At 41.7% G+C, this 20658-nt stretch overlaps 6 non-coding genes across 6 annotated transcripts; all 6 read right to left on the reverse strand.

Moving 5' to 3' along the window:
- Positions 1-1970: 1970 nt before the first annotated feature.
- Positions 1971-2042, reverse strand: TRNAP-UGG (transfer RNA proline (anticodon UGG)). The gene has a single exon. It is a non-coding gene; the product is annotated as a tRNA-Pro (tRNA).
- A 2314-nt stretch (positions 2043-4356) lies between these two features.
- TRNAP-UGG (transfer RNA proline (anticodon UGG)) lies at positions 4357-4428 on the reverse strand. The gene has a single exon. It is a non-coding gene; the product is annotated as a tRNA-Pro (tRNA).
- Positions 4429-6742: 2314 nt separating this feature from the next.
- Positions 6743-6814, reverse strand: TRNAP-UGG (transfer RNA proline (anticodon UGG)). Its single transcript has one exon. It is a non-coding gene; the product is annotated as a tRNA-Pro (tRNA).
- Positions 6815-9128: 2314 nt separating this feature from the next.
- Positions 9129-9200, reverse strand: TRNAP-UGG (transfer RNA proline (anticodon UGG)). The gene has a single exon. It is a non-coding gene; the product is annotated as a tRNA-Pro (tRNA).
- Positions 9201-11514: 2314 nt separating this feature from the next.
- TRNAP-UGG (transfer RNA proline (anticodon UGG)) lies at positions 11515-11586 on the reverse strand. The gene has a single exon. It is a non-coding gene; the product is annotated as a tRNA-Pro (tRNA).
- Positions 11587-16297: 4711 nt separating this feature from the next.
- Positions 16298-16369, reverse strand: TRNAP-UGG (transfer RNA proline (anticodon UGG)). The gene has a single exon. It is a non-coding gene; the product is annotated as a tRNA-Pro (tRNA).
- Positions 16370-20658: the final 4289 nt, after the last annotated feature.

Consider the following 20658-nt stretch of genomic DNA (forward strand, 5'->3'; position numbering starts at 1 on the left):
AGGCCACAGATTCAAGCTAAAGATCTTCCTGCTGAATGCAAGGCGCAATAAAAACTGCATATCGCTGGACTAAAGCATTCCTTGCATAGCCTCTAACATCATAACATAACTGAGCTGCTAGCAGCAAGCTAACCAATACCTTTCTGAAATGAGAATGACATGTGCTTATCTGCTCGATCAGGCTCGATCAGGCGAGATTTAGAAAAGGTGGAAAGGGTCCAAGTGGATGCCCCTTCCTTTTTAGGGTGGGTCCTGCTGACTATCATAGGATTGCTTGTAAAAGTGGCCAGGGTCAGAGGAAAAGCTGCCAACACTTCTTAGCGTTCTCTATAGATGCAGCCATTTTCTGTGACTGTAATTTCGGCCTTTTCCCAGAAGTCTCTATTCTGCCTATGCAAATTAACAAAAGCAGTGCTTATTCCTCACTTGCTCAAATGTCCTTCCTGTCCAGAAAGCTCTGATTAAGCATGCTTATTTTCTTTTTCTGGGATATTTTAAATTGTTTCGCTGTCCAGTCTGTGGCAGTAGAAAGCTGCTTATGATGCCAGGTTTTGATGAATCCCCAAGGTACAAGTACAGAGGAATATATCAGTCTCTAGGATATGGAACTTTTAGCTAAAACATCACAATATGTGATGCTTGCCAAGAAAACACTACATTCTGGAGCGCTGATGATCAGAACATTCTGCTCCTGAAGGATAGAAAAGACAGCTTGATTGAAATAAAGTCTGTTTATATTGACGCTCTCTCTCTCCCTATATATACATACATGCGTACACACACACACACAGGTATGTCATGCATTTCTTCAGATTTGTTTCAACCATTTACCATTTATTGGAGAATCCCTACTTTTCAAGTGACTGCAAATGAAGTCATCTCTGGCACTTTTTGTGCAAAGTAAGAGACACACATGACACCTTTTTATAAAAGACATCGGTTTCTTTGTTACTGTGTACTTTCAAAGCATGGGGCTTTCACACGTCAGGTAAACCTGATTACCACTACACAACAAAAGCAGATGCAGCTTTCTTATCTATGTCGTGATAGAACAGTTGTGAATTGAGTAGAAGAAGGGCCCTGATGTGATACTTATTACATGCAGCCTGTAAGATAGTCAAACATGCAGGCTAGGAAGGAAGATGCAAATATCAATGTATTAGAAAAACACCTAAAGGCGAGTGATATGCTTTCATTCATGCATGGCTAGGAAAAATCGCCATACTGTTGCAAACATTCTTACACCACCAACTGGAAATAAATGATTCTGACATTAAACGTAAAGGTGACAATGCATTTGTATCATCACCTTGAGAAGGATCATCTTGGAATTGAGCCGAGGGCCTCTGCACTCAAAGCCAGAAACACTCCACTAAAATAAGATTCCTGTTGGTGCCAACAATTCTCCATGTTAATGCTTGTTCTAGGTGAGCAGTGAACCGATTGCAGGGCTCTTTTGAAAGCAAGGTCTGAGAACCAACAGATACATCCACACGCCGATTACTTTAGTGTTTTGAGAGAATTCCCTTTCTTGGAACGAGATTGCATGAAATAATCTTCAGGGCTTGGACAATTCCATGGCAAAACGGCACCTATCAACATTGTAGCCAACACAATATAACAACTGTTTCTGCCCGGTTTCGAACCGGGGACCTTTCGCGTGTGAGGCAAACGTGATAACCACTACACTACAGAAACAGATACCTACAGTTGATTTTTCTGTAATGAAACTGCTCCGAACTGGCTATTCCATGGGCCTCTGGCTTTAGATTTCTTTCATGCAACCTGCCCGACATCCCTAGCTGAACGCTCGTACATGCCATGCAAGACCAGATGTTTGGTATTAGCTCAGACTGGGCAGGGCTGAAGCATGAGACTCTAGCAAAGAATTATCCACTACTGCAAAGAAAAAATTGATGTTGGTTTTGAAACGCAAACTTCAAAACAACTTGAAAAGAGTACCAAGAAAAGGGCTCGTCCGGGATTTGAACCCGGGACCTCTCGCACCCAAAGCGAGAATCATACCCCTAGACCAACGAGCCCTCAAAATCCTCTTTCCTCTCAAAAGCTAATACCGGCTCTAAGCCCGCAATGAAGATCATGCTGGTATCTTTATGATGCTTGGTCTGTGAATACGCATGAAAGTCAGTCTCAACTTACCCTTTCTCAAACGATAGCGCTATCATTTACAAGTGTCTCCTTTTATTCCGTCCCAGCTTTGGACACGTCTTACAGGAAGTCAGCCCTTATTTATATATTTCTTCAGTGGCTGAAGCTTAATGAGAAAGAGTAACAAGTTGTTCATAACAACATAAGAAACACATTGTGCATTTTCTCTCAAATACTCCTTCACTTTGTGCCAAAAGAAATACCAAGGTGAATACCTAGGCCACAGATTCAAGCTAAAGATCTTCCTGCTGAATGCAAGGCGCAATAAAAACTGCATATCGCTGGACTAAAGCATTCCTTGCATAGCCTCTAACATCATAACATAACTGAGCTGCTAGCAGCAAGCTAACCAATACCTTTCTGAAATGAGAATGACATGTGCTTATCTGCTCGATCAGGCTCGATCAGGCGAGATTTAGAAAAGGTGGAAAGGGTCCAAGTGGATGCCCCTTCCTTTTTAGGGTGGGTCCTGCTGACTATCATAGGATTGCTTGTAAAAGTGGCCAGGGTCAGAGGAAAAGCTGCCAACACTTCTTAGCGTTCTCTATAGATGCAGCCATTTTCTGTGACTGTAATTTCGGCCTTTTCCCAGAAGTCTCTATTCTGCCTATGCAAATTAACAAAAGCAGTGCTTATTCCTCACTTGCTCAAATGTCCTTCCTGTCCAGAAAGCTCTGATTAAGCATGCTTATTTTCTTTTTCTGGGATATTTTAAATTGTTTCGCTGTCCAGTCTGTGGCAGTAGAAAGCTGCTTATGATGCCAGGTTTTGATGAATCCCCAAGGTACAAGTACAGAGGAATATATCAGTCTCTAGGATATGGAACTTTTAGCTAAAACATCACAATATGTGATGCTTGCCAAGAAAACACTACATTCTGGAGCGCTGATGATCAGAACATTCTGCTCCTGAAGGATAGAAAAGACAGCTTGATTGAAATAAAGTCTGTTTATATTGACGCTCTCTCTCTCCCTATATATACATACATGCGTACACACACACACACAGGTATGTCATGCATTTCTTCAGATTTGTTTCAACCATTTACCATTTATTGGAGAATCCCTACTTTTCAAGTGACTGCAAATGAAGTCATCTCTGGCACTTTTTGTGCAAAGTAAGAGACACACATGACACCTTTTTATAAAAGTCATCGGTTTCTTTGTTACTGTGTACTTTCAAAGCATGGGGCTTTCACACGTCAGGTAAACCTGATTACCACTACACAACAAAAGCAGATGCAGCTTTCTTATCTATGTCGTGATAGAACAGTTGTGAATTGAGTAGAAGAAGGGCCCTGATGTGATACTTATTACATGCAGCCTGTAAGATAGTCAAACATGCAGGCTAGGAAGGAAGATGCAAATATCAATGTATTAGAAAAACACCTAAAGGCGAGTGATATGCTTTCATTCATGCATGGCTAGGAAAAATCGCCATACTGTTGCAAACATTCTTACACCACCAACTGGAAATAAATGATTCTGACATTAAACGTAAAGGTGACAATGCATTTGTATCATCACCTTGAGAAGGATCATCTTGGAATTGAGCCGAGGGCCTCTGCACTCAAAGCCAGAAACACTCCACTAAAATAAGATTCCTGTTGGTGCCAACAATTCTCCATGTTAATGCTTGTTCTAGGTGAGCAGTGAACCGATTGCAGGGCTCTTTTGAAAGCAAGGTCTGAGAACCAACAGATACATCCACACGCCGATTACTTTAGTGTTTTGAGAGAATTCCCTTTCTTGGAACGAGATTGCATGAAATAATCTTCAGGGCTTGGACAATTCCATGGCAAAACGGCACCTATCAACATTGTAGCCAACACAATATAACAACTGTTTCTGCCCGGTTTCGAACCGGGGACCTTTCGCGTGTGAGGCAAACGTGATAACCACTACACTACAGAAACAGATACCTACAGTTGATTTTTCTGTAATGAAACTGCTCCGAACTGGCTATTCCATGGGCCTCTGGCTTTAGATTTCTTTCATGCAACCTGCCCGACATCCCTAGCTGAACGCTCGTACATGCCATGCAAGACCAGATGTTTGGTATTAGCTCAGACTGGGCAGGGCTGAAGCATGAGACTCTAGCAAAGAATTATCCACTACTGCAAAGAAAAAATTGATGTTGGTTTTGAAACGCAAACTTCAAAACAACTTGAAAAGAGTACCAAGAAAAGGGCTCGTCCGGGATTTGAACCCGGGACCTCTCGCACCCAAAGCGAGAATCATACCCCTAGACCAACGAGCCCTCAAAATCCTCTTACCTCTCAAAAGCTAATACCGGCTCTAAGCCCGCAATGAAGATCATGCTGGTATCTTTATGATGCTTGGTCTGTGAATACGCATGAAAGTCAGTCTCAACTTACCCTTTCTCAAACGATAGCACTATCATTTACAAGTGTCTCCTTTTATTCCGTCCCAGCTTTGGACACGTCTTACAGGAAGTCAGCCCTTATTTATATATTTCTGCAGTGGCTGAAGCTTAATGAGAAAGAGTAACAAGTTGTTCATAACAACATAAGAAACACATTGTGCATTTTCTCTCAAATACTCCTTCACTTTGTGCCAAAAAAAATACCAAGGTGAATACCTAGGCCACAGATTCAAGCTAAAGATCTTCCTGCTGAATGCAAGGCGCAATAAAAACTGCATATCGCTGGACTAAAGCATTCCTTGCATAGCCTCTAACATCATAACATAACTGAGCTGCTAGCAGCAAGCTAACCAATACCTTTCTGAAATGAGAATGACATGTGCTTATCTGCTCGATCAGGCTCGATCAGGCGAGATTTAGAAAAGGTGGAAAGGGTCCAAGTGGATGCCCCTTCCTTTTTAGGGTGGGTCCTGCTGACTATCATAGGATTGCTTGTAAAAGTGGCCAGGGTCAGAGGAAAAGCTGCCAACACTTCTTAGCGTTCTCTATAGATGCAGCCATTTTCTGTGACTGTAATTTCGGCCTTTTCCCAGAAGTCTCTATTCTGCCTATGCAAATTAACAAAAGCAGTGCTTATTCCTCACTTGCTCAAATGTCCTTCCTGTCCAGAAAGCTCTGATTAAGCATGCTTATTTTCTTTTTCTGGGATATTTTAAATTGTTTCGCTGTCCAGTCTGTGGCAGTAGAAAGCTGCTTATGATGCCAGGTTTTGATGAATCCCCAAGGTACAAGTACAGAGGAATATATCAGTCTCTAGGATATGGAACTTTTAGCTAAAACATCACAATATGTGATGCTTGCCAAGAAAACACTACATTCTGGAGCGCTGATGATCAGAACATTCTGCTCCTGAAGGATAGAAAAGACAGCTTGATTGAAATAAAGTCTGTTTATATTGACGCTCTCTCTCTCCCTATATATACATACATGCGTACACACACACACACAGGTATGTCATGCATTTCTTCAGATTTGTTTCAACCATTTACCATTTATTGGAGAATCCCTACTTTTCAAGTGACTGCAAATGAAGTCATCTCTGGCACTTTTTGTGCAAAGTAAGAGACACACATGACACCTTTTTATAAAAGTCATCGGTTTCTTTGTTACTGTGTACTTTCAAAGCATGGGGCTTTCACACGTCAGGTAAACCTGATTACCACTACACAACAAAAGCAGATGCAGCTTTCTTATCTATGTCGTGATAGAACAGTTGTGAATTGAGTAGAAGAAGGGCCCTGATGTGATACTTATTACATGCAGCCTGTAAGATAGTCAAACATGCAGGCTAGGAAGGAAGATGCAAATATCAATGTATTAGAAAAACACCTAAAGGCGAGTGATATGCTTTCATTCATGCATGGCTAGGAAAAATCGCCATACTGTTGCAAACATTCTTACACCACCAACTGGAAATAAATGATTCTGACATTAAACGTAAAGGTGACAATGCATTTGTATCATCACCTTGAGAAGGATCATCTTGGAATTGAGCCGAGGGCCTCTGCACTCAAAGCCAGAAACACTCCACTAAAATAAGATTCCTGTTGGTGCCAACAATTCTCCATGTTAATGCTTGTTCTAGGTGAGCAGTGAACCGATTGCAGGGCTCTTTTGAAAGCAAGGTCTGAGAACCAACAGATACATCCACACGCCGATTACTTTAGTGTTTTGAGAGAATTCCCTTTCTTGGAACGAGATTGCATGAAATAATCTTCAGGGCTTGGACAATTCCATGGCAAAACGGCACCTATCAACATTGTAGCCAACACAATATAACAACTGTTTCTGCCCGGTTTCGAACCGGGGACCTTTCGCGTGTGAGGCAAACGTGATAACCACTACACTACAGAAACAGATACCTACAGTTGATTTTTCTGTAATGAAACTGCTCCGAACTGGCTATTCCATGGGCCTCTGGCTTTAGATTTCTTTCATGCAACCTGCCCGACATCCCTAGCTGAACGCTCGTACATGCCATGCAAGACCAGATGTTTGGTATTAGCTCAGACTGGGCAGGGCTGAAGCATGAGACTCTAGCAAAGAATTATCCACTACTGCAAAGAAAAAATTGATGTTGGTTTTGAAACGCAAACTTCAAAACAACTTGAAAAGAGTACCAAGAAAAGGGCTCGTCCGGGATTTGAACCCGGGACCTCTCGCACCCAAAGCGAGAATCATACCCCTAGACCAACGAGCCCTCAAAATCCTCTTTCCTCTCAAAAGCTAATACCGGCTCTAAGCCCGCAATGAAGATCATGCTGGTATCTTTATGATGCTTGGTCTGTGAATACGCATGAAAGTCAGTCTCAACTTACCCTTTCTCAAACGATAGCGCTATCATTTACAAGTGTCTCCTTTTATTCCGTCCCAGCTTTGGACACGTCTTACAGGAAGTCAGCCCTTATTTATATATTTCTTCAGTGGCTGAAGCTTAATGAGAAAGAGTAACAAGTTGTTCATAACAACATAAGAAACACATTGTGCATTTTCTCTCAAATACTCCTTCACTTTGTGCCAAAAGAAATACCAAGGTGAATACCTAGGCCACAGATTCAAGCTAAAGATCTTCCTGCTGAATGCAAGGCGCAATAAAAACTGCATATCGCTGGACTAAAGCATTCCTTGCATAGCCTCTAACATCATAACATAACTGAGGTGCTAGCAGCAAGCTAACCAATACCTTTCTGAAATGAGAATGACATGTGCTTATCTGCTCGATCAGGCTCGATCAGGCGAGATTTAGAAAAGGTGGAAAGGGTCCAAGTGGATGCCCCTTCCTTTTTAGGGTGGGTCCTGCTGACTATCATAGGATTGCTTGTAAAAGTGGCCAGGGTCAGAGGAAAAGCTGCCAACACTTCTTAGCGTTCTCTATAGATGCAGCCATTTTCTGTGACTGTAATTTCGGCCTTTTCCCAGAAGTCTCTATTCTGCCTATGCAAATTAACAAAAGCAGTGCTTATTCCTCACTTGCTCAAATGTCCTTCCTGTCCAGAAAGCTCTGATTAAGCATGCTTATTTTCTTTTTCTGGGATATTTTAAATTGTTTCGCTGTCCAGTCTGTGGCAGTAGAAAGCTGCTTATGATGCCAGGTTTTGATGAATCCCCAAGGTACAAGTACAGAGGAATATATCAGTCTCTAGGATATGGAACTTTTAGCTAAAACATCACAATATGTGATGCTTGCCAAGAAAACACTACATTCTGGAGCGCTGATGATCAGAACATTCTGCTCCTGAAGGATAGAAAAGACAGCTTGATTGAAATAAAGTCTGTTTATATTGACGCTCTCTCTCTCCCTATATATACATACATGCGTACACACACACACACAGGTATGTCATGCATTTCTTCAGATTTGTTTCAACCATTTACCATTTATTGGAGAATCCCTACTTTTCAAGTGACTGCAAATGAAGTCATCTCTGGCACTTTTTGTGCAAAGTAAGAGACACACATGACACCTTTTTATAAAAGTCATCGGTTTCTTTGTTACTGTGTACTTTCAAAGCATGGGGCTTTCACACGTCAGGTAAACCTGATTACCACTACACAACAAAAGCAGATGCAGCTTTCTTATCTATGTCGTGATAGAACAGTTGTGAATTGAGTAGAAGAAGGGCCCTGATGTGATACTTATTACATGCAGCCTGTAAGATAGTCAAACATGCAGGCTAGGAAGGAAGATGCAAATATCAATGTATTAGAAAAACACCTAAAGGCGAGTGATATGCTTTCATTCATGCATGGCTAGGAAAAATCGCCATACTGTTGCAAACATTCTTACACCACCAACTGGAAATAAATGATTCTGACATTAAACGTAAAGGTGACAATGCATTTGTATCATCACCTTGAGAAGGATCATCTTGGAATTGAGCCGAGGGCCTCTGCACTCAAAGCCAGAAACACTCCACTAAAATAAGATTCCTGTTGGTGCCAACAATTCTCCATGTTAATGCTTGTTCTAGGTGAGCAGTGAACCGATTGCAGGGCTCTTTTGAAAGCAAGGTCTGAGAACCAACAGATACATCCACACGCCGATTACTTTAGTGTTTTGAGAGAATTCCCTTTCTTGGAACGAGATTGCATGAAATAATCTTCAGGGCTTGGACAATTCCATGGCAAAACGGCACCTATCAACATTGTAGCCAACACAATATAACAACTGTTTCTGCCCGGTTTCGAACCGGGGACCTTTCGCGTGTGAGGCAAACGTGATAACCACTACACTACAGAAACAGATACCTACAGTTGATTTTTCTGTAATGAAACTGCTCCGAACTGGCTATTCCATGGGCCTCTGGCTTTAGATTTCTTTCATGCAACCTGCCCGACATCCCTAGCTGAACGCTCGTACATGCCATGCAAGACCAGATGTTTGGTATTAGCTCAGACTGGGCAGGGCTGAAGCATGAGACTCTAGCAAAGAATTATCCACTACTGCAAAGAAAAAATTGATGTTGGTTTTGAAACGCAAACTTCAAAACAACTTGAAAAGAGTACCAAGAAAAGGGCTCGTCCGGGATTTGAACCCGGGACCTCTCGCACCCAAAGCGAGAATCATACCCCTAGACCAACGAGCCCTCAAAATCCTCTTTCCTCTCAAAAGCTAATACCGGCTCTAAGCCCGCAATGAAGATCATGCTGGTATCTTTATGATGCTTGGTCTGTGAATACGCATGAAAGTCAGTCTCAACTTACCCTTTCTCAAACGATAGCGCTTTCATTTACAAGTGTCTCCTTTTATTCCGTCCCAGCTTTGGACACGTCTTACAGGAAGTCAGCCCTTATTTATATATTTCTTCAGTGGCTGAAGCTTAATGAGAAAGAGTAACAAGTTGTTCATAACAACATAAGAAACACATTGTGCATTTTCTCTCAAATACTCCTTCACTTTGTGCCAAAAGAAATACCAAGGTGAATACCTAGGCCACAGATTCAAGCTAAAGATCTTCCTGCTGAATGCAAGGCGCAATAAAAACTGCATATCGCTGGACTAAAGCATTCCTTGCATAGCCTCTAACATCATAACATAACTGAGCTGCTAGCAGCAAGCTAACCAATACCTTTCTGAAATGAGAATGACATGTGCTTATCTGCTCGATCAGGCTCGATCAGGCGAGATTTAGAAAAGGTGGAAAGGGTCCAAGTGGATGCCCCTTCCTTTTTAGGGTGGGTCCTGCTGACTATCATAGGATTGCTTGTAAAAGTGGCCAGGGTCAGAGGAAAAGCTGCCAACACTTCTTAGCGTTCTCTATAGATGCAGCCATTTTCTGTGACTGTAATTTCGGCCTTTTCCCAGAAGTCTCTATTCTGCCTATGCAAATTAACAAAAGCAGTGCTTATTCCTCACTTGCTCAAATGTCCTTCCTGTCCAGAAAGCTCTGATTAAGCATGCTTATTTTCTTTTTCTGGGATATTTTAAATTGTTTCGCTGTCCAGTCTGTGGCAGTAGAAAGCTGCTTATGATGCCAGGTTTTGATGAATCCCCAAGGTACAAGTACAGAGGAATATATCAGTCTCTAGGATATGGAACTTTTAGCTAAAACATCACAATATGTGATGCTTGCCAAGAAAACACTACATTCTGGAGCGCTGATGATCAGAACATTCTGCTCCTGAATGATAGAAAAGACAGCTTGATTGAAATAAAGTCTGTTTATATTGACGCTCTCTCTCTCCCTATATATACATACATGCGTACACACACACACACAGGTATGTCATGCATTTCTTCAGATTTGTTTCAACCATTTACCATTTATTGGAGAATCCCTACTTTTCAAGTGACTGCAAATGAAGTCATCTCTGGCACTTTTTGTGCAAAGTAAGAGACACACATGACACCTTTTTATAAAAGTCATCGGTTTCTTTGTTACTGTGTACTTTCAAAGCATGGGGCTTTCACACGTCAGGTAAACCTGATTACCACTACACAACAAAAGCAGATGCAGCTTTCTTATCTATGTCGTGATAGAACAGTTGTGAATTGAGTAGAAGAAGGGCCCTGATGTGATACTTATTACATGCAGCCTGTAAGATAGTCAAACATGCAGGCTAGGAAGGAAGATGCAAATATCAATGTATTAGAAAAACACCTAAAGGCGAGTGATATGCTTTCATTCATGCATGGCTAGGAAAAATCGCCATACTGTTGCAAACATTCTTACACCACCAACTGGAAATAAATGATTCTGACATTAAACGTAAAGGTGACAATGCATTTGTATCATCACCTTGAGAAGGATCATCTTGGAATTGAGCCGAGGGCCTCTGCACTCAAAGCCAGAAACACTCCACTAAAATAAGATTCCTGTTGGTGCCAACAATTCTCCATGTTAATGCTTGTTCTAGGTGAGCAGTGAACCGATTGCAGGGCTCTTTTGAAAGCAAGGTCTGAGAACCAACAGATACATCCACACGCCGATTACTTTAGTGTTTTGAGAGAATTCCCTTTCTTGGAACGAGATTGCATGAAATAATCTTCAGGGCTTGGACAATTCCATGGCAAAACGGCACCTATCAACATTGTAGCCAACACAATATAACAACTGTTTCTGCCCGGTTTCGAACCGGGGACCTTTCGCGTGTGAGGCAAACGTGATAACCACTACACTACAGAAACAGATACCTACAGTTGATTTTTCTGTAATGAAACTGCTCCGAACTGGCTATTCCATGGGCCTCTGGCTTTAGATTTCTTTCATGCAACCTGCCCGACATCCCTAGCTGAACGCTCGTACATGCCATGCAAGACCAGATGTTTGGTATTAGCTCAGACTGGGCAGGGCTGAAGCATGAGACTCTAGCAAAGAATTATCCACTACTGCAAAGAAAAAATTGATGTTGGTTTTGAAACGCAAACTTCAAAACAACTTGAAAAGAGTACCAAGAAAAGGGCTCGTCCGGGATTTGAACCCGGGACCTCTCGCACCCAAAGCGAGAATCATACCCCTAGACCAACGAGCCCTCAAAATCCTCTTACCTCTCAAAAGCTAATACCGGCTCTAAGCCCGCAATGAAGATCATGCTGGTATCTTTATGATGCTTGGTCTGTGAATACGCATGAAAGTCAGTCTCAACTTACCCTTTCTCAAACGATAGCACTATCATTTACAAGTGTCTCCTTTTATTCCGTCCCAGCTTTGGACACGTCTTACAGGAAGTCAGCCCTTATTTATATATTTCTTCAGTGGCTGAAGCTTAATGAGAAAGAGTAACAAGTTGTTCATAACAACATAAGAAACACATTGTGCATTTTCTCTCAAATACTCCTTCACTTTGTGCCAAAAGAAATACCAAGGTGAATACCTAGGCCATAGATTCAAGCTAAAGATCTTCCTGCTGAATGCAAGGCGCAATAAAAACTGCATATCGCTGGACTAAAGCATTCCTTGCATAGCCTCTAACATCATAACATAACTGAGCTGCTAGCAGCAAGCTAACCAATACCTTTCTGAAATGAGAATGACATGTGCTTATCTGCTCAATCAGTGCTCAATCAGGCTCGATCAGGCGAGATTTGGAAAAGGTGGAAAGGGTCCAAGTGGATGCCCCTTCCTTTTTAGGGTGGGTCCTGCTGACTATCATAGGATTGCTTGTAAAAGTGGCCAGGGTCAGAGGAAAAGCTGCCAACACTTCTTAGCGTTCTCTATAGATGCAGCCATTTTCTGTGACTGTAATTTCGGCCTTTTCCCAGAAGTCTCTATTCTGCCTATGCAAATTAACAAAAGCAGTGCTTATTCCTCACTTGCTCAAATGTCCTTCCTGTCCAGAAAGCTCTGATTAAGCATGCTTATTTTCTTTTTCTGGGATATTTTAAATTGTTTCGCTGTCCAGTCTGTGGCAGTAGAAAGCTGCTTATGATGCCAGGTTTTGATGAATCCCCAAGGTACAAGTACAGAGGAATATATCAGTCTCTAGGATATGGAACTTTTAGCTAACACATCACAATATGTGATGCTTGCCAAGAAAACACTACATTCTGGAGCGCTGATGATCAGAACATTCTGCTCCTGAAGGATAGAAAAGACAGCTTGATTGAAATAAAGTCTGTTTATATTGACGCTCTCTCTCTCCCTATATATACATACATGCGTACACACACACACACAGGTATGTCATGCATTTCTTCAGATTTGTTTCAACCATTTACCATTTATTGGAGAATCCCTACTTTTCAAGTGACTGCAAATGAAGTCATCTCTGGCACTTTTTGTGCAAAGTAAGAGACACACATGACACCTTTTTATAAAAGTCATCGGTTTCTTTGTTACTGTGTACTTTCAAAGCATGGGGCTTTCACACGTCAGGTAAACCTGATTACCACTACACAACAAAAGCAGATGCAGCTTTCTTATCTATGTCGTGATAGAACAGTTGTGAATTGAGTAGAAGAAGGGCCCTGATGTGATACTTATTACATGCAGCCTGTAAGATAGTCAAACATGCAGGCTAGGAAGGAAGATGCAAATATCAATGTATTAGAAAAACACCTAAAGGCGAGTGATATGCTTTCATTCATGCATGGCTAGGAAAAATCGCCATACTGTTGCAAACATTCTTACACCACCAACTGGAAATAAATGATTCTGACATTAAACGTAAAGGTGACAATGCATTTGTATCATCACCTTGAGAAGGATCATCTTGGAATTGAGCCGAGGGCCTCTGCACTCAAAGCCAGAAACACTCCACTAAAATAAGATTCCTGTTGGTGCCAACAATTCTCCATGTTAATGCTTGTTCTAGGTGAGCAGTGAACCGATTGCAGGGCTCTTTTGAAAGCAAGGTCTGAGAACCAACAGATACATCCACACGCCGATTACTTTAGTGTTTTGAGAGAATTCCCTTTCTTGGAACGAGATTGCATGAAATAATCTTCAGGGCTTGGACAATTCCATGGCAAAACGGCACCTATCAACATTGTAGCCAACACAATATAACAACTGTTTCTGCCCGGTTTCGAACCGGGGACCTTTCGCGTGTGAGGCAAACGTGATAACCACTACACTACAGAAACAGATACCTACAGTTGATTTTTCTGTAATGAAACTGCTCCGAACTGGCTATTCCATGGGCCTCTGGCTTTAGATTTCTTTCATGCAACCTGCCCGTCATCCCTAGCTGAACGCTCGTACATGCCATGCAAGACCAGATGTGTGGTATTAGCTCAGACTGGGCAGGGCTGAAGCATGAGACTCTAGCAAAGAATTATCCACTACTGCAAAGAAAAAATTGATGTTGGTTTTGAAACGCAAACTTCAAAACAACTTGAAAAGAGTACCAAGAAAAGGGCTCGTCCGGGATTTGAACCTGGGACCTCTCGCACCCAAAGCGAGAATCATACCCCTAGACCAACGAGCCCTCAAAATCCTCTTACCTCTCAAAAGCTAATACCGGCTCTAAGCCCGCAATGAAGATCATGCTGGTATCTTTATGATGCTTGGTCTGTGAATACGCATGAAAGTCAGTCTCAACTTACCCTTTCTCAAACGATAGCACTATCATTTACAAGTGTCTCCTTTTATTCCGTCCCAGCTTTGGACACGTCTTACAGGAAGTCAGCCCTTATTTATATATTTCTTCAGTGGCTGAAGCTTAATGAGAAAGAGTAACAAGTTGTTCATAACAACATAAGAAACACATTGTGCATTTTCTCTCAAATACTCCTTCACTTTGTGCCAAAAGAAATACCAAGGTGAATACCTAGGCCACAGATTCAAGCTAAAGATCTTCCTGCTGAATGCAAGGCGCAATAAAAACTGCATATCGCTGGACTAAAGCATTCCTTGCATAGCCTCTAACATCATAACATAACTGAGCTGCTAGCAGCAAGCTAACCAATACCTTTCTGAAATGAGAATGACATGTGCTTATCTGCTCGATCAGGCTCGATCAGGCGAGATTTAGAAAAGGTGGAAAGGGTCCAAGTGGATGCCCCTTCCTTTTTAGGGTGGGTCCTGCTGACTATCATAGGATTGCTTGTAAAAGTGGCCAGGGTCAGAGGAAAAGCTGCCAACACTTCTTAGCGTTCTCTATAGATGCAGCCATTTTCTGTGACTGTAATTTCGGCCTTTTCCCAGAAGTCTCTATTCTGCCTATGCAAATTAACAAAAGCAGTGCTTATTCCTCACTTGCTCAAATGTCCTTCCTGTCCAGAAAGCTCTGATTAAGCATGCTTATTTTCTTTTTCTGGGATATTTTAAATTGTTTCGCTGTCCAGTCTGTGGCAGTAGAAAGCTGCTTATGATGCCAGGTTTTGATGAATCCCCAAGGTACAAGTACAGAGGAATATATCAGTCTCTAGGATATGGAACTTTTAGCTAAAACATCACAATATGTGATGCTTGCCAAGAAAACACTACATTCTGGAGCGCTGATGATCAGAACATTCTGCTCCTGAAGGATAGAAAAGACAGCTTGATTGAAATAAAGTCTGTTTATATTGACGCTCTCTCTCTCCCTATATATACATACATGCGTACACACACACACACAGGTATGTCATGCATTTCTTCAGATTTGTTTCAACCATTTACCATTTATTGGAGAATCCCTACTTTTCAAGTGACTGCAAATGAAGTCATCTCTGGCACTTTTTGTGCAAAGTAAGAGACACACATGACACCTTTTTATAAAAGTCATCGGTTTCTTTGTTACTGTGTACTTTCAAAGCATGGGGCTTTCACACGTCAGGTAAACCTGATTACCACTACACAACAAAAGCAGATGCAGCTTTCTTATCTATGTCGTGATAGAACAGTTGTGAATTGAGTAGAAGAAGGGCCCTGATGTGATACTTATTACATGCAGCCTGTAAGATAGTCAAACATGCAGGCTAGGAAGGAAGATGCAAATATCAATGTATTAGAAAAACACCTAAAGGCGAGTGATATGCTTTCATTCATGCATGGCTAGGAAAAATCGCCATACTGTTGCAAACATTCTTACACCACCAACTGGAAATAAATGATTCTGACATTAAACGTAAAGGTGACAATGCATTTGTATCATCACCTTGAGAAGGATCATCTTGGAATTGAGCCGAGGGCCTCTGCACTCAAAGCCAGAAACACTCCACTAAAATAAGATTCCTGTTGGTGCCAACAATTCTCCATGTTAATGCTTGTTCTAGGTGAGCAGTGAACCGATTGCAGGGCTCTTTTGAAAGCAAGGTCTGAGAACCAACAGATACATCCACACGCCGATTACTTTAGTGTTTTGAGAGAATTCCCTTTCTTGGAACGAGATTGCATGAAATAATCTTCAGGGCTTGGACAATTCCATGGCAAAACGGCACCTATCAACATTGTAGCCAACACAATATAACAACTGTTTCTGCCCGGTTTCGAACCGGGGACCTTTCGCGTGTGAGGCAAACGTGATAACCACTACACTACAGAAACAGATACCTACAGTTGATTTTTCTGTAATGAAACTGCTCCGAACTGGCTATTCCATGGGCCTCTGGCTTTAGATTTCTTTCATGCAACCTGCCCGACATCCCTAGCTGAACGCTCGTACATGCCATGCAAGACCAGATGTTTGGTATTAGCTCAGACTGGGCAGGGCTGAAGCATGAGACTCTAGCAAAGAATTATCCACTACTGCAAAGAAAAAATTGATGTTGGTTTTGAAACGCAAACTTCAAAACAACTTGAAAAGAGTACCAAGAAAAGGGCTCGTCCGGGATTTGAACCCGGGACCTCTCGCACCCAAAGCGAGAATCATACCCCTAGACCAACGAGCCCTCAAAATCCTCTTACCTCTCAAAAGCTAATACCGGCTCTAAGCCCGCAATGAAGATCATGCTGGTATCTTTATGATGCTTGGTCTGTGAATACGCATGAAAGTCAGTCTCAACTTACCCTTTCTCAAACGATAGCACTATCATTTACAAGTGTCTCCTTTTATTCCGTCCCAGCTTTGGACACGTCTTACAGGAAGTCAGCCCTTATTTATATATTTCTTCAGTGGCTGAAGCTTAATGAGAAAGAGTAACAAGTTGTTCATAACAACATAAGAAACACATTGTGCATTTTCTCTCAAATACTCCTTCACTTTGTGCCAAAAGAAATACCAAGGTGAATACCTAGGCCACAGATTCAAGCTAAAGATCTTCCTGCTGAATGCAAGGCGCAATAAAAACTGCATATCGCTGGACTAAAGCATTCCTTGCATAGCCTCTAACATCATAACATAACTGAGCTGCTAGCAGCAAGCTAACCAATACCTTTCTGAAATGAGAATGACATGTGCTTATCTGCTCAATCAGTGCTCAATCAGGCTCGATCAGGCGAGATTTGGAAAAGGTGGAAAGGGTCCAAGTGGATGCCCCTTCCTTTTTAGGGTGGGTCCTGCTGACTATCATAGGATTGCTTGTAAAAGTGGCCAGGGTCAGAGGAAAAGCTGCCAACACTTCTTAGCGTTCTCTATAGATGCAGCCATTTTCTGTGACTGTAATTTCGGCCTTTTCCCAGAAGTCTCTATTCTGCCTATGCAAATTAACAAAAGCAGTGCTTATTCCTCACTTGCTCAAATGTCCTTCCTGTCCAGAAAGCTCTGATTAAGCATGCTTATTTTCTTTTTCTGGGATATTTTAAATTGTTTCGCTGTCCAGTCTGTGGCAGTAGAAAGCTGCTTATGATGCCAGGTTTTGATGAATCCCCAAGGTACAAGTACAGAGGAATATATCAGTCTCTAGGATATGGAACTTTTAGCTAACACATCACAATATGTGATGCTTGCCAAGAAAACACTACATTCTGGAGCGCTGATGATCAGAACATTCTGCTCCTGAAGGATAGAAAAGACAGCTTGATTGAAATAAAGTCTGTTTATATTGACGCTCTCTCTCTCCCTATATATACATACATGCGTACACACACACACACAGGTATGTCATGCATTTCTTCAGATTTGTTTCAACCATTTACCATTTATTGGAGAATCCCTACTTTTCAAGTGACTGCAAATGAAGTCATCTCTGGCACTTTTTGTGCAAAGTAAGAGACACACATGACACCTTTTTATAAAAGTCATCGGTTTCTTTGTTACTGTGTACTTTCAAAGCATGGGGCTTTCACACGTCAGGTAAACCTGATTACCACTACACAACAAAAGCAGATGCAGCTTTCTTATCTATGTCGTGATAGAACAGTTGTGAATTGAGTAGAAGAAGGGCCCTGATGTGATACTTATTACATGCAGCCTGTAAGATAGTCAAACATGCAGGCTAGGAAGGAAGATGCAAATATCAATGTATTAGAAAAACACCTAAAGGCGAGTGATATGCTTTCATTCATGCATGGCTAGGAAAAATCGCCATACTGTTGCAAACATTCTTACACCACCAACTGGAAATAAATGATTCTGACATTAAACGTAAAGGTGACAATGCATTTGTATCATCACCTTGAGAAGGATCATCTTGGAATTGAGCCGAGGGCCTCTGCACTCAAAGCCAGAAACACTCCACTAAAATAAGATTCCTGTTGGTGCCAACAATTCTCCATGTTAATGCTTGTTCTAGGTGAGCAGTGAACCGATTGCAGGGCTCTTTTGAAAGCAAGGTCTGAGAACCAACAGATACATCCACACGCCGATTACTTTAGTGTTTTGAGAGAATTCCCTTTCTTGGAACGAGATTGCATGAAATAATCTTCAGGGCTTGGACAATTCCATGGCAAAACGGCACCTATCAACATTGTAGCCAACACAATATAACAACTGTTTCTGCCCGGTTTCGAACCGGGGACCTTTCGCGTGTGAGGCAAACGTGATAACCACTACACTACAGAAACAGATACCTACAGTTGATTTTTCTGTAATGAAACTGCTCCGAACTGGCTATTCCATGGGCCTCTGGCTTTAGATTTCTTTCATGCAACCTGCCCGACATCCCTAGCTGAACGCTCGTACATGCCATGCAAGACCAGATGTGTGGTATTAGCTCAGACTGGGCAGGGCTGAAGCATGAGACTCTAGCAAAGAATTATCCACTACTGCAAAGAAAAAATTGATGTTGGTTTTGAAACGCAAACTTCAAAACAACTTGAAAAGAGTACCAAGAAAAGGGCTCGTCCGGGATTTGAACCTGGGACCTCTCGCACCCAAAGCGAGAATCATACCCCTAGACCAACGAGCCCTCAAAATCCTCTTACCTCTCAAAAGCTAATACCGGCTCTAAGCCCGCAATGAAGATCATGCTGGTATCTTTATGATGCTTGGTCTGTGAATACGCATGAAAGTCAGTCTCAACTTACCCTTTCTCAAACGATAGCACTATCATTTACAAGTGTCTCCTTTTATTCCGTCCCAGCTTTGGACACGTCTTACAGGAAGTCAGCCCTTATTTATATATTTCTTCAGTGGCTGAAGCTTAATGAGAAAGAGTAACAAGTTGTTCATAACAACATAAGAAACACATTGTGCATTTTCTCTCAAATACTCCTTCACTTTGTGCCAAAAGAAATACCAAGGTGAATACCTAGGCCACAGATTCAAGCTAAAGATCTTCCTGCTGAATGCAAGGCGCAATAAAAACTGCATATCGCTGGACTAAAGCATTCCTTGCATAGCCTCTAACATCATAACATAACTGAGCTGCTAGCAGCAAGCTAACCAATACCTTTCTGAAATGAGAATGACATGTGCTTATCTGCTCGATCAGGCTCGATCAGGCGAGATTTAGAAAAGGTGGAAAGGGTCCAAGTGGATGCCCCTTCCTTTTTAGGGTGGGTCCTGCTGACTATCATAGGATTGCTTGTAAAAGTGGCCAGGGTCAGAGGAAAAGCTGCCAACACTTCTTAGCGTTCTCTATAGATGCAGCCATTTTCTGTGACTGTAATTTCGGCCTTTTCCCAGAAGTCTCTATTCTGCCTATGCAAATTAACAAAAGCAGTGCTTATTCCTCACTTGCTCAAATGTCCTTCCTGTCCAGAAAGCTCTGATTAAGCATGCTTATTTTCTTTTTCTGGGATATTTTAAATTGTTTCGCTGTCCAGTCTGTGGCAGTAGAAAGCTGCTTATGATGCCAGGTTTTGATGAATCCCCAAGGTACAAGTACAGAGGAATATATCAGTCTCTAGGATATGGAACTTTTAGCTAAAACATCACAATATGTGATGCTTGCCAAGAAAACACTACATTCTGGAGCGCTGATGATCAGAACATTCTGCTCCTGAAGGATAGAAAAGACAGCTTGATTGAAATAAAGTCTGTTTATATTGACGCTCTCTCTCTCCCTATATATACATACATGCGTACACACACACACACAGGTATGTCATGCATTTCTTCAGATTTGTTTCAACCATTTACCATTTATTGGAGAATCCCTACTTTTCAAGTGACTGCAAATGAAGTCATCTCTGGCACTTTTTGTGCAAAGTAAGAGACACACATGACACCTTTTTATAAAAGTCATCGGTTTCTTTGTTACTGTGTACTTTCAAAGCATGGGGCTTTCACACGTCAGGTAAACCTGATTACCACTACACAACAAAAGCAGATGCAGCTTTCTTATCTATGTCGTGATAGAACAGTTGTGAATTGAGTAGAAGAAGGGCCCTGATGTGATACTTATTACATGCAGCCTGTAAGATAGTCAAACATGCAGGCTAGGAAGGAAGATGCAAATATCAATGTATTAGAAAAACACCTAAAGGCGAGTGATATGCTTTCATTCATGCATGGCTAGGAAAAATCGCCATACTGTTGCAAACATTCTTACACCACCAACTGGAAATAAATGATTCTGACATTAAACGTAAAGGTGACAATGCATTTGTATCATCACCTTGAGAAGGATCATCTTGGAATTGAGCCGAGGGCCTCTGCACTCAAAGCCAGAAACACTCCACTAAAATAAGATTCCTGTTGGTGCCAACAATTCTCCATGTTAATGCTTGTTCTAGGTGAGCAGTGAACCGATTGCAGGGCTCTTTTGAAAGCAAGGTCTGAGAACCAACAGATACATCCACACGCCGATTACTTTAGTGTTTTGAGAGAATTCCCTTTCTTGGAACGAGATTGCAT

This window comes from Triturus cristatus, chromosome 8, assembly GCF_964204655.1.
Source record: "Triturus cristatus chromosome 8, aTriCri1.1, whole genome shotgun sequence".
Taxonomy (NCBI): domain Eukaryota; kingdom Metazoa; phylum Chordata; class Amphibia; order Caudata; family Salamandridae; genus Triturus; species Triturus cristatus.